The sequence below is a fragment of the Emys orbicularis genome, chromosome 2 (assembly GCF_028017835.1).
Source record: "Emys orbicularis isolate rEmyOrb1 chromosome 2, rEmyOrb1.hap1, whole genome shotgun sequence".
NCBI lineage: Eukaryota > Metazoa > Chordata > Testudines > Emydidae > Emys > Emys orbicularis.
The window spans coordinates 181,394,732-181,409,808 of NC_088684.1; positions in this window are offsets into that span (position 1 = coordinate 181,394,732).

The following is a 15,077-nucleotide window of genomic DNA, read 5'->3' on the forward strand; positions in this document are numbered from 1 at the left end:
GACCCTAGCCAGAGGTCAAAACTCCGGCTTTCCTCGGCATCCTCTGCAATGCAGTTCTGCACTGACCATAGACAAATCTGTGTCACATGGGAGAGCAAATTGAAGAGCAGCATGAAAGCAATTGACTTTCTTACCCAGTTCAGTTACCAGAGGAATACAGTGCTGGTTTTCATATTGATTTGAGTGTTTGATTTGTAAACCTTTCAGGTTTGAATTCCTTGAAGCAGCCACAGTGCTTTCCAGGGTCTGTGCTCAGAAGCTATAGAAACTCGGCAGCGTTGGCACAGAATTTCATCCAAACTTCCTGAAGACCTTAAATCCAGGCCATTTACTCTTGATTTGTCCAGCCTAATTCTCAATGTCCCCAGGGCTTGACCACCATGTCCGACCTTCCTCACCAAACTTGGAAGTCCAATGACTGGAATCTTTTGGATCCATCTGCACTCTTCCTCTGCAGATGCCTGCGAGGACCAGCAGTGCTTAGATCAGCAAGAATGGAGAGAAGAGAGGAGGGGGATTTCAGTACTAGTTTCCTTCCATCTCTGTCCCACTGGGTAGTACAATCTCCCCTTCCAAGCTCCTGAATCCTCTCCTATCAGGGCATGTTCTGATTCAGTGACTGACCCCGCCCACCACACTGCAGTAGGATTGAGCTGCTAAGAGACACTTGGCCAAACGCTGGGTCTCAGTGACACCCCCAAATAGCCAGAGTAACTCCAATGAGGTCAGGCAAGTTCCTCGGGACTGACCCTAGCATAACAGAGCAGAATTTTGCACAGTCTGGGGGTCACAGTTTGGTGGTCACTCTGTGGTCAGTACATGGTCACTGTCTTGGAAACCGCAGTGCTAGCTTCAGGAACAATAGCCCATTAGGGGAAAGGAATAAATAGAACGTTCTCTGAAGGGACTTGCCCTGCCTCAGCCTCTCTGCACCAATCGGTGTCTCCTCTGAGTGACGCCTTTCCTGCCTGCACTCCAAGCCTCTCCCTGGGGAGGGCAAGAGGTGGCCAAGCAGGGAAGGTTTGACTTCTGTTTCTGAATTTGCAGATGTGCCACTGAGCTGTGGAAGGCCTTGGGTGAAGAACCACAGCTCACCAGGGAGGTGCTGCAGCAGCTGCTGGACAAGCTCCAGCAGAGACGCCGGGAGGAGAAGAGCGGCAATGTGTCTCTGGCTGTAAGTGAGATTTGAGATGTCACTTTGCCAATCCGCCACCGCAGGGAGGATGGTGCATCTGTGTGTGTGCGGGAGCTTCACCCCTTCTTAGCTGCAGGCCATGGCTCCACTACACAATGAAGCCGACCTAACTTACCTCGGCATACAGCCGCCACAGCAATTCCATCCCTTGTGTGTGTCTGCACTTTGCTGCTTGTGTCGGCACTGCACGTCCTCACCAGAAGCGCTCGTCTCGATTGTACGGTCAGGGTGGGGCAGTGTGGGAAGGCTCCTGAAAGCCAGATGATGTAAGCGACATGGTGTCTACACTGACACTGCATCGACCTAACTGCATCGACCTGGACTCTCTGCCACTTGTGGAGGTGGAGTTATTGATTTGGCACCGAGGGGCAGTTCTGCTGACGGGAAGGAAATTCCATAGTTAGGGTGATGCTGCGTGAGCGGCCTTGCGTTGACCTAACTCTGTAGTGCAGACCAGGCCTTAGTGTGTCCTGGACACCTCCTAGCAAACCAAAGAGGTGTAAATGGAGCTTCCCCCAAGTAAAGTTACAGATCTGAAGTGGTTTATCTGCTGGTACCCTGGCTCAGTTGTCTTCTGCTCTAGGTGGCCCTTTAGTGAGCAGGTGCAGTTCCGGTCTCTCTTGGAAGTATCCAGGTTTCTGGCTCTGTAAACTGTGACTAGAGAGCTTCCCCGCATGGGATCATGAGATGTCCAGTACTTTTGACTGGGCCAGAAACACTGGGCCTATGAGAACGGATCTCCTCAGGATGGTTTCAGCCCGTCCAGTCACGGCTGGAAAGCCAAAGCACAGGGTCTGCACCATTAAGAGAAATAATGGGGAATAACGTCATCCAGACTCTTCTGACCTTTCCATAGGGCTCCATCCTGCTTCCCTTCCAGGAATGGGTGAAGGTTCAGGAGCCTCCAAATGTCTCCTCCCCTCTCAGGAGCCAATCCTCTTTTCTAATACCCTGGGGAGGAAATGAGACATGACAAAAGGACAATAGCGAATGGCAATGGGGGCAGGTGGCAGATTGGGATAGTTGACTGAAATTCTTTCCCCGCTCCAGGCAATGAGGACCATTTACGAGGTCCTTTTCCTATGGGGATACCGAGAAGCCATCCTGGAAATGTATCCCCAGATGCTCATCCTCTGCGTCAGGCAAGTGCAGTATGTGATGGATCTGCGCTTGCCAGGGACGTACAGGGCCAGCGAGATGTCCAGCCCCGAGGAGGGATCCAGCTGCCTCAGCCCCCTAAGGTAATGACTGAAAGGAAAAGGAAGAACAGATTTGTTCTGCTAAACACATGTGGTCTGTTCATGGCCATCATTTGTTCGGGTGCTGTAGTTCGCCCAGGCTCAGTTCGGTGCAGGTCTCTCTTGAGGGGAAAGGGTTGAGAGACGTGTGTTCTTGTGAGTCACACTCGCTCATCTGACTCCGTCCACAGGCCAGCTGCTTTCACTACACAGTCAGGCAGCAGTCATGTTTGTGCATCCATCCCCATGTGCCACCTGCCAAAGCGTCAGTGCTTTTATCAGGGCCTGCTGAGCAAATCTGTGGCCTCTGTCCCAGAACACGGACAGAGCCACACCAGCAGCACATGGGGCCAGGCACCGCAGGATGTCAGCGTCACAGGCAGACAGGAGGAAGAGGGACCAATTCAACTGGTTCTGTGGGCACAGTTAGGGGCCTCCTTCTACAGGGAAAAACAGAGCGCCAGAAAACACCTCAGGTGGTCTAAACTGACACAGCTTTGCTCACTTACACCAACTAAGGATCTGGCCCCACATGCCCGCTTGTGTCCTGTTACCTGCCACAGTAAAGAATCAAGTATTCAACCATATTGAGTGATGATACCAACCATCTTAAGAAGCTACAGTGTCACTAACTGTTTACAAACTCAATGAATCTGCAGTGTAGACAGGGCCCATTGGGCAGGGAAGCACCATGATATCACACTGGACCCATCCTCGGGGAGGCTAGCTACTGCTGACCATGCTGTATGTCCCAGGGCTTGTGCAGATTTACCATGCTTGCGGCTGATCTCGTTGCCTGACACTGGGATTTTTTTTGTCTTTAGCACGTCAGTGGAGGCTGTGAAGACTCTTTTTTCCATGCCCGGATACTGGAAGGAATTTGCCAGCATCCAGTTACAGCAGGGTTGGGACGTGATATCCTCCCGATATTACTACTCCCAGGGTGTTGGCCTGATTGCAAGGTAGGAACCCAAAGTTTCCTCTTCATTGGGTCTCTCTTGGGACTGGGATTTCCATGTGAAATATTCCTCTGTTCCAGGCTGCCATCTCAGCCCAGCAACTAGAGAGGAACTCTCTCTCCCCCTTGATAACCACAAGGGACTTTCTGTTCCATGTTCCAGAGCCATGATCGAGTTTGAGAACCCTCAGCTCCCTGCAGTTTTCAGAGAGGCAGTCACCATTGTCCAGAGTGAGAAGGAGGATGAGCAGAGAACTATCGCCATGACTTTCTGCACTGAGGTGAGATTCATTAGTTGACAGGCACAAGTGGGCTTTCTGGAGAACAGCTCAGACCAGTAAGCTCTGGGGCACATTGTCAGGAGCTCAGCAGCCTACAGCCAGCTAGCTCCTCTCCACACATGGATGGTTGTGGGGCATGGCAGAGAGAGGGAGGGAGAGACAGGGTGAGATCGCTCCTGGCTGGATGTGCCTAGATGGGATCATGTGACAAGAGGAGATGTTTCTCCAGTGCCCCAAGGCCATGCTTCTCTCCTCACCTTTTCCTGGGGTTCTGCTTTTCTTCTGCCCCAGGGGTTGCTCCATGCACTCAATGGGGCCTGGAGATTCCCCTTTCCCTGGGGGTTTATTTGTGACTTGTGCATTAGTCGAACTTCTGGGAATGAACCAACTGAAAGAGCAGCAACTGGCTCCCTACACACCAGAGACTTTGTACGGGACTAAGTGGCCATTTGGTAAAGATGACTGTCCAGGGAACAGACCCCATAGTAAGACCTCTGCTCCTCAACCGGATATTGATTTGGCTCTTTCCAGTTTCTCCAGAGTCCTTCCATTGAGACAATACTGACAAAATCAGAGCTCCAGGCACAGCTCATGGAATGGACCCAAGACAAAAATCCCATCATACGTAGGCTCAGTCTGCGAGGCCTTGGCAGTGTTGTGCTCCAGCCAGCAAAGGTGAGAGGCGTGGATTGCCCAGGGACCGAGGAAGCCAATGTCTATCGAATAGCTCAGAAATGAGAGCGAGATCCCCACACAAGCCTTGTTGTTTAACACACGGCACTCAAATGTTGGAGGTGCTTTACTGAGCGAATCAAGGCATGACGTGGTCCCTGCTCCCGTGAGCTGACCCCTGATTGCAGATGTGATGCAATGGGGGAGGCGGGGTGAGCAAAGACAAAGGTTACAGTGAGCAGCTGGCACAGAGTGAGAGGAGAATGACTTTCTGCCCCGTTGGGGGGCTGTGCCAGCCGTGGTTTCTCATAGGTGGGAGTGGGATGGTCCAGCATGTGCTCCAGGCTGTCACCCAGGATAGTAATGAGCTGCCTTCTTCATTCCTGCAGCTGCAATTGTTACGGGCCCAGCTGCCAGCGATCATGGACACGTTCTGTGACAGGGATGGAGCGTGTGTCATGGAGGCCATGCATAAAGCTGGAGACATCATCTACCTCCTCGATGGGGAGGGGCTTGGCTCCATCTCCCAGGACATTGCAGTCAGCCTTCGCCCCTTCATTGATGACGTAAGGCTTGGAACCGCAGGATAAGCCCATTCCCCCCCCCACTCCGCCTGCCTCTGATGCCCTTGTCTCTCTCTCCCCATCCCCTTGCCTCCCTCCCCTCAGCCCTGCCATGGAGCCTCCAAGGAGTGCCCCCGCCATGGGTGGGGAATCTCCTGCTCAGCCACCTCCCTGTCAGAGCTCTTCTCGGCAAACCTCAGCCTCAGCGCCCTGCTCCCAGCCCCTGCTGCAGCCTGGCCTGGGGGAGAGGGGGCCTGGCACTGGGCAGATGACCAGCTGTCTGGAGAACAAAGAGGTGGAGATTCCCAGCAGGAAAGAGGTGGGTCGGGAATGGCCCGGTTCTCAGGGGAACTGAAGAGCAAAAGAACTGCTGTGTTTTGTAGCAACACATCCCTGCGAGGCTCCAGCAGCTGCTTCTCCCCTTCCCCAGACTGGTCTCCAGCAGCCTTCCCTCCCCCTCCCCTAATCTTCTAGGGTTCTAGGGTTCGGTGCTCTCCAGACAGAAATTGCGTCTGGGACACCATGGGGCTGCACTGCCCTGCACAGTGTCTCAGGCCCTGTTCTGCACAAGATGTCTATGGCGCTGGCCTGGTGGCCTCACTGCTCCCATGAGCCAAGTCAGTTAACACAGGGGGAACCGGAGCAGCGGGCGGATTATGACTCTGTCGCGTTACGCTCTGATACTGCCTGGCTTTAACCGGGCTTCCCCACTCCCTGTGTGTCTTTGCCAGGAGAGGGGCAGTGTGCGCTCCGCTGCCATTTTACTGCTTGGCAACGTGGTGAGCAGGGTGAAGGACCCAGTCAAACGCATCGTGCAGCAGGAAATGATCAACTGCTTGCTCCCGCTGCTGCTGCATCTTGAAGACCAGGATGAGAGTGTGACACTGGTAAGTGCCACGGTTGTTATTTCATTAAGAGCGAAGAGCCAGAATCCCCTGGGGCCCCCACTCCATTAATGGCCAGAGCCCCTTGCCAAAGGAGAGTCTTCTCCTCCCTGCTTCACTCCATGCTGGAACCTAGTGCCTCATCCATACTCACAGCACACAGCACAATTTGGAAGAAAAGCCTTCTTCTGGGAAAGAGTCCTGACTCTCTACTGCAAAGACAGGCCTCAGGCCTTTGGGCTGCTGCATCCAAAGGTTCCCAACAAGAGGCAGCAAAAGAAAAGGGAGCATAGATCTGTAAGTGCCCTTCGGTTCAGGGAGCTGATAACTGCCCACAGCCTTCTGGAAAGTGGGTGCAGCTGCTCTGCCTGCTTCCCTGGAGCTCCTGAGAGACCTTCTCCAGCAGGTCCTCGCTTCCCAACATTCACCGGACGTTGCCTTCTTTCGTTGGGCCAACTGGGATGTGGAGGGAAGCCTGATCCGTGTGCCTCTTTGGTCCGACTCTTTGGGATCCCCAAGATGACTCACGCTCTCATACAGTTTCTTTGCATAGAAGGACTGAGTTGTGGAGATCTCTTATGACTCTTTCCAGGGCCGCCCATAGAGGGGCACTGGGCCTAGGACAACCTCCCCCCCCTCCGTCCACCTCCCACCCCCACTCCACTCCTTCCCCTAAGCCCCCACCCCAGCTCTTCCCACCCCTGCTCCGCCCCCACCCCACCCCTATTCCTCCCCTCCTCCCAAGCCCCTGCCCCCTCCTCTCCCGAGCGACGCTGGGAGCTGGCGAGATGGGATATAGCTTAGCAGGGCTGGGAGTTCTGCTGCTGGCCCCGGCACGGCCCAGGTCCTGCGTCCCCCTGAAGTGCAGGGCCCCCCAAAGCACAGGGCCCTGGGCAACCGCCCCAAACCATCCAAAGACAGGACGGCTCTGGCTCTCTCCAGCCAAGTCTCAGTTCCCTCTCCTGAGCACAGTCCGGTGTAGAACAAATGACAGGAATCTCCACGAGCACGAAAAGCAGGAGAAAAGGGACAGGGAAGGTTCGATGTCCCCCAGACAATCCCTCTCTCAGTGAGAACCCTCTTGGTCTCACCTTCTCTTGCAGAGATGCAAACTGACGCTCTTCCGCTGTGCAGTGTTTCTCAGGTGGGCTCATTTGAAGAGGCTGTTCCGCAGCATGGCCTGGGATGGCTCCTCACAGCTCCTGAAGTGTGTCTGGAAGTGCTTGGTAGGTGAATTCCTTGTGCCTTGAGAGTGGTGAATGGTGACTTGAGGGAGACCTTTCTAACCCCACACCCTGAGTACCCATCTGCTTCGGTCGAGTGGCAGGACTCTATTCCAGGCTCTCTGCTGGTTCATTTCTGCATGAGTTACAATCCCTTCACATTTTTGAAATTTTTCTCCACAACTGTCAGACCTCCAAACTTGTGTCTTTTAAAATGAAAGCTGAGGTTCTGGAGAACACAATAGTAACTCCAGAGAGGTGCTGCTATGGTGTATGGGCTCATACTGGCTGTTGCTTTGCCCTGGCTGTATGCTTTGGCTTTCCTGGCCTCTTCGCTGTGGGAAGAACATGTCATTTGTATATTGTGCATTTCTTCCTTCTTTCCTCCTAGATGCAGAACAACGAGAGCCACATCCCCAAATTCCTGTTCCAGGCCTTAGAGTACCTGGAAAGCTCACAGACAACAATAAGACATTCTGCAGCCCTGTTCATTGGTAAGCAGAGCAAATTCACTTGATCTTTTTTGAACTGCTTCCTTCAAAGCCCTTTTCTAGACTTCTGGTGTGTGTGTGAGAGAGAGACAGAATTAACATGTATTCCAAGATGAAGGGAGCAATTTAGCTGTATTGACTGCACCAACTTCCCCTGCCCACAACAACTCTTTGGCTGCGCCTAGTGGAAACCTTTAGCAGTTTTCAGCGAAGGATTTGAAAAGTAATGAGATCCATTGTATGTCTAGGAAATACTATCCGCCATTACTGCGACTTGTTGTCTGAAACCGTGACTGAAGATGGCATCTCCCGCCTGTATGAAGGTAAGGAAATAGCTCTGTGTGTTTGTGCCTCTGTGGGAAGTACAGGGGTGCAGCACAGGGCCTGAACACAGGATTGAATGTGTCCCTCTCTGGCTAAGGACAGCGTTTAAGGAAGAAGGATGGTCACGCGAGCTTTCATCGAGGTCCCACAATATGTGTACGGGAGCAGGGGATAACCATCCCTAGCTCCTAGGATAGAGGTAGCCTTAGAGCTGTGTGGGGAGACTGTCTTCATAAAGGTCAGAAAGTCTCTAAAGGAAGGCCTGACAGAACTGAAAAGGCTGTTGTTATTATTAAGCATGATGATGATGATGACAATTACCCTCTGTAGGGAAAGATTCATCACCTGCCCTCCCTGTAATGGAGTGATTGCAGGCCAGGGAACCATTCAGAGGTTGTTTATCAGCTCATAGGAAATCCCCTGAGTGCACATGGGAAACATCTTTCCCTGTGACCTCTTAAGGAATGAAGGCACAGGGCCACAAAGGATTTCAGTCTAAATTCCTTTGAGGATCTGTGCATAAATGTTTGATGATTTAACACCTCTGCTGTTGTCACTTTTTTGTTACATCCCAAGAACAATTGCCCCCACCTGCCTGTGTTTTAATGTGTGGACGTGTGTGTGACCGGGTGTATGCTGGGGGAGGGGGAAGTTACACACGAATGGGGTCTCCTCTGTCCAGGGCTATTTTGGGAGTAGCAGAGTTGTTGTTTCTGTGCCCCCAGACTCTTGGGTAGCTAATAGCATGTGGCAAAGGCCATCTGAAGGGGAGGTTTCCTAGGCACCAGTCACATCAGCACCATGGGGCTTTCAACCCGTTTCCTCTTTGTTTCAGCTTTTCAGGAAGTGCCTTTGACATCTGACAGGACTACAGGGTGCATCCTCAAGAGACATTACAAATGGCTGCAGAAGCTTGGAAATCTCGTGTCGGGTTCTGCATTCGACTAGGGAACCGGGACCGACACAGAAGACCTCTTTGTCCTGCTATGGTACGTACAACAGACGCTTATCAACTTTTCGGTGTCCCGAGCCTCTGTTTGCCAGAAGCTGGGAATGGGTGACAGGGGATTGATCACTACATGATTACCTGTCTGTTCATTCCCTCTGGGGCACCTGGCATTGGCCACTGTCAGAAGACAGGATACTGGGCTAGATGGACCTTTGGTCTGACCCAGTCTGGCCTTTCTTATGTTCTTATATTTGGAACCGGGACTGAACAACGAGGTGGATATTGGCAGATGACACAAAATTATGTCGGTTAGTCAGGCGTAGAGAAGACTTTGAAGCAGTTGAAAGGGATCTAATGAAGCCATGTGACTGGGCAGCACAATGGCAGATGAAAACCAGTGCTGACAAAGGCTGGGCCATACGCATGGAAAGCAGTGAGGTGAACGATTCCTACATATCGCTGGTGTCGGACACCAAAGCACGGTTGGTTGGGCCCAGTGGTGTGAGCAGTGGCGGTGGGGCCTAGTGGTCAGGGTGGTGGAGGTCGAGCCGAGGGGAGCCAAGGGTTGGAGCCGGAGTCAGGAGTCAAGAGCAGGATTGGAACAGGATGGGGAGTAGGGCCAGGGCTGGATTAACGATTCCCGGCCAATGGGAGCTGCGGGGGGCAGAGCCTACAGACAAGACCAGCACCCGGGACAGAGGTTCCCGGTGTGGTGCTCGTCGCAGCAACGCGGCTCGGGGGGGGGGGAACGGCAGCGCGTGGAGCCGCCTCGCCCCCACCCCAGCCAGGCAGAGCCGGCCCGGCTGGAACGCAGCACGCAGGGGCTTTAGTGGCTGCAGCACGGGGCCCCCCTTAGCCCTACTCCTTTCATGAGTGCATCACTGCCCCACTTCTGCCCCATCCCCACACACGGTTACAGGGCAGAACCCTGTAGCTGAGCTCTGAAATCTCTCTGACTGTAATGAAGTTACTGCAGAGTCAGGACAACCCCACCTTTGGGCTCCATGTCTGACATCTCACCCCACTGCACCGAGCCCGACATTCACAGAGCTTCTCGCATGTGATTCCCTCAGTCATCGGAGACAGGCGGGGAGAGGAGAAATTCTCCCAGACTCCCTTCAACCATTGCCAGCCCACAGGGCAGCGGAGCTTGCGGGGGATGGGTGCTGTCTTTAAGCAATGCCAGCTCTCAGGGAAGTTGCAAATGAGCTTTAGCAAAGTGGGGGGGTTTGTGCCATGGAAAACTACCCTGCTTGAAGGTTTTGTTCTTCTGATTTGTGTTCCTGCCCTTTCTCCCTCTTACAGACATCTAGAGGCTAACAGGAGCCAACTGAGCCCACCGCTGATCACATCTCTTGTGAGCCGCCAAAGCAGCTGTTGCATGGGAAGGAGGAGACAGAAGAGGCAGAGCAGGATGTGCTGGGGTGCACCAGCCACACATAACCCCATGGTCTAGGCGGAGGAAGCCAAGCCCCTCCCCAGCCCTGCCGGACATGCTACAGCTGGAGCACCAGTGTGAAAGGGAGCAGCTCAGCTCTGTCTAGACAGAGCGCCGAAAATGGAGGATGCACATTGTAGGCTCCAGTCCAGAAGCAGCTGAAGCCCCTGAATACAGAGCCCTGAGGAGCCAAGACCCAGCCGCATCCCCAGGGCCCTGCAGACGTGCAGGGGAGATCGGAGTCTCTGGGATTTTCCCACGCCGGGAGCCCAGAGACCCCCCAGCCCATGGCCTAGAGACATCTCGTAGGAAGTAACCTGGGTGAACTAGCCATTGTCATGCTGAGTGACGTCAGATGTTCTGGTTGGATCCCCACTGACTCAATGGCAAACACATTGGCCATGGACAAGGCCTTGGGCTAGGACCCGGTGAAGTAACCAGGGCCCGGGTCCCCCTGCCCTGGCCGCCATCCATCCTTGGGTGGCAGCCCACGTCCCCAGTGTGCCACTAGACTGCACAGCCCCAACAGGAGGGGCAGCCATCTTGTCTCTGAACTCTCAGCCAAACAGCCCTGCGCTGAAGGGCAGCGATATTGACTCTAGTCTCTGGGCCACACCGCACTGAGGGAGAGAGCAGCCATACTGTCTGGAGCCATCGGGCCACACAGGCATGAGAGACAGGATAGCGGCACGGACTCTGGTCTCTGGACCACACAGCCCCGACGGAGAGGGCGGCCGCACGGACTCTGGTCGTTGGGCCACACAGCCCCGACGGAGAGGGCGGCTGCACGGACTCTGGTCTCTGGACCACACAGCCCGACGGAGAGGGCGGCCGCGTGGACTCTGGTCGTTGGGCCCCACAGCCCCGACGGAGAGGGCGGCCGCACAGACTCTGGTCATTGGTCCACACAGCCCCGACAGAGAGGGCGGCCGCACGGACTCTGGTCATTGGGCCACACAGCCCCAACGGAGAGGGCAGCCGCACGGACTCTGGTTGTCAGGCCACTCGGCCCTGAGAGGGCAGGCAGCCATTTTGACTCTGGCCATTAGGCCAAACCACCCTGAGGCTAAGGGCAGTTATTTGGTTTCAGCCATGGCACCTCGCCCCGTCACCCCTAAGGCATCGCTCATCTGTCACCATGAGACTGACCCCATGACATAAGACTTTTGGGGTCAAGATGCAAAGATGAGCGGAAGCAAGGAGTGGCATGTGACCCCTCTAAGAGCTCCTCCCACTCCTCTACCAATCTGGGGGTGTTTTATCTCCATCGATCTGCCTCAGGAATGGATTTGAGCAATGGGGGAAAGTTCTGGGGCAGAGTGACCAATATGGAAGTGGGTCATGTGACCACTCCGAGAACTCCTCCCAGTTGGGGTGGGCCTCATCCCCTTAGGACCAACCAGAGAGGGGATTTCACCAAATAGGGTAACTGCCGTGGTGGGAAGACCTGCCCGCGAGAGGGGCCCATCACCCCTCCATGAAATCCCCCCACCGTCCTCTACTAATCGGTCAGGGTTTCACACACACCCTTTAGGCCATCCCAGAAGGGAAACGTACCGATCAGAATAGGTAGTGCCCGGAGGTCTAGGCAAGAAGCCGCCGATCTCTGGAGCTCCATGTTTGCGTGGCTGGCAGCATCGCCCTGGAAGTCGCAACACAACGCTGCGTGGAAGAGGCCGTCTCGTTCCAAGGGTGTCTTTTGCAGAAATCACGGCCTAGACCTTCGGGCTATACCTATTCTGATTTGTACATGTTTCCCTTCTGAGATGGCCTAAGGTGGGAGTGAAACCCTCGCCAATTGGTATAGGGTGGTGGGGGGACTTCTTAGAGGGATCACGGGATCATTTTGTTGGCAGGTCACTCCACTACAGCACTTCCTTGTTTGGTCAAATCCCCTCTCGGGGTGGTCCTACAGGGCTGACGCCCACTTCAATTGGTAGAGGACAGAGGGAGGAGTTATCAGAGGAGATATACAACCCCCTTCTGGATGGGTCACCCTGTCCCAGAACATCCCCCGATTGGTCAAATCCAGTCTCCGGGTGTGTAAAATGCTGGTTGCCCCTGCCAAATTTTAGTAAAAGAAGGGACGAAAGGCATGGACCTTTTGGGTTATCTATAAGGTGGCCATCTTGGACTTCGGAAAAAATGTTGTGACCTTTTGCCATTTGCTATATTATTTTGGGTTGGGAAGCACACTCCCACGCACGGATTGAATCCGCGTAGATAGGGTCTAACATCCAGGCAGAGACGACGCAAAGAAGGATAGGGAGGGTTTTTAGTTAGGTCTATACTCGCCCGTTCCTGTGTCCAGCATAGAAGTCCAACCCTAACGTCCAATGTCAAGAGAGCAGCATCCGTCCATCGCTGTCACTGCAAGAGAAAGTAGAGAGAACATCAACATTACCACATGGGTGTAATTGTTTGTGAGAGTGGAGCATTTCCAGAGTTAAAGTTTTGTTAATCCGCCTCTTCTCTATCCTATCCTATCCCTTTTCCCCGTAGTAAATAATGTCTTGTTTGTGTGGTTACCACTGCGTGGCCTTATTTTCTTGTGCTAAGGCAAGCTCTGATAGATGAGCTTTACAAAGGGGACCATGTGGGAAGAATTTACTGTAAGATTCCCCGCATCTTCTGAATGGGGTTTGGGTTCTGCCCTCTTTAAAGGAAGGAAAAATCCTTACAGGTGGTCCTACGGGGCTGAAACCCACTGTGATTACTTAGTAATCTGTCCTACTCACCACGCTGTTTGTGACCCTGTGTATCATAGGGAAGTAGCCCATGGGGCATTATGAATCTTTTGATTTAAAATGGACACTTGTGGTGTACAGACGAAGAAGGACAACTTTTCAAATCCAATGTGCACACAGATTGTATGGACACTGAACGTATTGAGTACAATACTTTTATCTTTAATCTGTTCATTAAACAAAGACAAAGGAGCAGGGTTAGGAGGCTGGGCACTGACTTCCCCAGGATCATTCCTCTCCTAGTAATTCCCATTACAAATCTCCTGTCAAGGAAGAGCCTGAGGAAGTGTGATCAGTGGAACTACCCAGAGCACCAGAGAAATCAGGGCCCTGAGCTGAGAAACAACAAGCCCCAGCCAGTTCACATTAATTCACTGTCCTCAGCACAGAAACCCCGGAAGCACCTGAGGATTACTTGAAAGGTTTTGAGAGGGTTGGCTCTGCAGAACTAGAGATGAAGCCTATTCCGGCTGGTAAGTCAATGACAGAGTAGACACGGGATGGAAAGATACAGGGACACAAAATTCTCTGGTTAAGTCGAGTGTGTTTCCAAAATCGGACCCGTTGCCTGGCGCAATGGCAGAACTTGTGTTAAGAAGACGATCTAGGAATTTTGTACCTTTAGCCATGGTGCACAGAGAAGATGATGGTTTACAAAGTGATTGACAAATGGGGGCGGTGGACGACTTCCCCGCTGACATGCTTACTGGGAATTATTTTTTCATGTGGCTAAGGGTGTGGATGTGGTCACCCACAGCAGAAATGCATCTTTGTGTTGAGATCCCAGGGAGGAGGGGGAAATCCCAGAAGCTAAGAGAGACAGAGAAAGTCTCTTTGACACCCCAGCAGTAGAGAGAAGCAGCGTGTCTCCAGCAGGAAAGGGAGGTGCCGAGATGAACTCCTGCAGCAGTGCCCTCAGAGACAAAGGGGTCGAAGAGGTGCCTGTAACTGAACAAGCTGTTCCAATTGTTCACAGTCAGAGTTCTGCAGGTGAGGAAAGCATAGACCTGGCCCTAGAGAGCACCAGGGATGGTGGCTTAGAGGGGGCCCCAGGAAAGGAAAACAGGGAAAGGCCTATTGAAAAAGATGGGAAAATGTCTAGGAAAGCTTCAGTGGGAGAGAATGAAAGCCCTGACCAACCCTCTCAGCAGGTGAGTGTGCCCAGCCAGCACCCTGGGGAAGTCATGTTGTTAGCACAGGAATGTCCTCATGCTGGTCACCTGGGGATGGACGCCCCACACAGAGGGGCTGACTCAGCCTCTACCTGCCCCCAACACTCCCCCAGGCCACCAGCCTGGAACTCAGTCTCAGAGAGTGAACTGTGTAGCTGAACTTTCAGAGGAAAGCAGTCACACAGCCAACCCCTCAGGGACATGGGGTGGTGGCAGACGGGCTCTCCCTCCAGGCCCAGGGCATATGTCCTGTTTTACCCTGCTGGGCTCAGGCACATCTGATCCCCAGGGGGAGCGGGAGTTGGGATTCACAAGGACATCCATTTTGACATACTTAGGGTTACCATATTTGAACATTCAAAAAAGAGGACACTCCAAGGGGTGTGTGTGTGGGGGAGACACCTTAACTGTTGCAGCTGCTCTCCCGGATGTTTTTAGATATTTAAATACATCCATATTTTCCCGGGAGGAATTTTTAAATTTTAAATTCCTCCCGGACGGCAATTTAAGAATCGAAAAGCCTGACATGTCCACGGACGTATGGTAACCCTACCTAAAGTTCTTTTTAAAAAGATGGGCTGTACTAGAAATGAGCTCCGTTTCATATGTGTGGGTCCCAGCTGCTCCCTGCCCCCCTCATTGAAGCAGGTGTGCAGGGTTACTGCCCTGGGAACAGCAGGGCACCAGTGGACATGGGGCCGGCTGCAGAGAGGGGCATGGGGCAGGGCTAGCTGGTGGCAGGGGGTGCAGGGCTGGCTGGAGATGGGGTGCAGGGTTGGCTGGAGGCAGGGGGGTGCGGGATTGGCTGGAGACGGGGGGTGTGGGGCTGGCTGCAGGCAGGGCAGGGGGTGTGGGCATAGGCGCCAACTCCGTGGGTGCTCCGGGGCTGGAGCACCCATGGGGAAATATTGGTGCACCCACCGGCAGCTCCTCGCCCCCGCC